Raw genomic sequence first — 800 nt, 5'->3', positions numbered from 1 at the left:
TTACAAAGTTTCTGGAAGACATAGTATTTTAATCATCACACTCACAGCACATTCCAGTTCACTCATAGTCCGCATGAGGCAGATTGGCTGGGTGAGAAATGACCACGGACCCACGCATTGTGCCTTCCAAAACAAATGTACAGTGTAGACAACATAAAGCACAAAGGAAGAGGCCATGCACACTTCAGGAGCTCGGGTTGGTTTCTAATGGGGCAAGAAATCACTTTTGTTAGGAAGTTAGGACTGCTGTGAGGATGTGGGAGAATATTGGAACAGCTCGGCATGAGGGCACAGAGAAGTAAACCAAAGCCTTCGTGGTGTATGTTATTTATTTGATCTTTTTTTCTAATGTTTACACATGTACATATATATGGGGTATAGTGGGACATTTCCATGCACATATACTGTGTGAACTGACCAAAATAATTAGGGTTTCCATTTTCTGATCATTTCTTAGTGGTTTTCCTTTGACCTAGTCTCTTCTAGAACGTCACAAAATATATGTTATGGTGAGTTCTAGTCACCCAACTATGCTGGGATGGTTTAGATGTCAGGTGTCCCTCAAAAGCTCATGTGAGAGCCAAAGAAAGAAAGTTTAGAAGTGAAGTGATTGGGTTATGAGAGCCTTAGCCTCACCAGTGGATTAATCCCCTGATGTGGATTAACTGGGTGTAGCTGTAGGCAGGTGGGGTGTGACTGGAGGGGGTGAGTCGTTGTTGGCATGCCTTGGATGCCTTTGGCATTTATTTTGACCATGGTGAGAAGAGAAAATCAACCTCTCTCTCTCTCTCTCTCTCTCT

This window comes from Marmota marmota, unplaced genomic scaffold (assembly GCF_001458135.2).
Source record: "Marmota marmota marmota unplaced genomic scaffold, marMar, whole genome shotgun sequence".
Classification (NCBI taxonomy): Eukaryota; Metazoa; Chordata; class Mammalia; order Rodentia; family Sciuridae; genus Marmota; species Marmota marmota.
This window is presented reverse-complemented; position numbering follows the sequence as displayed.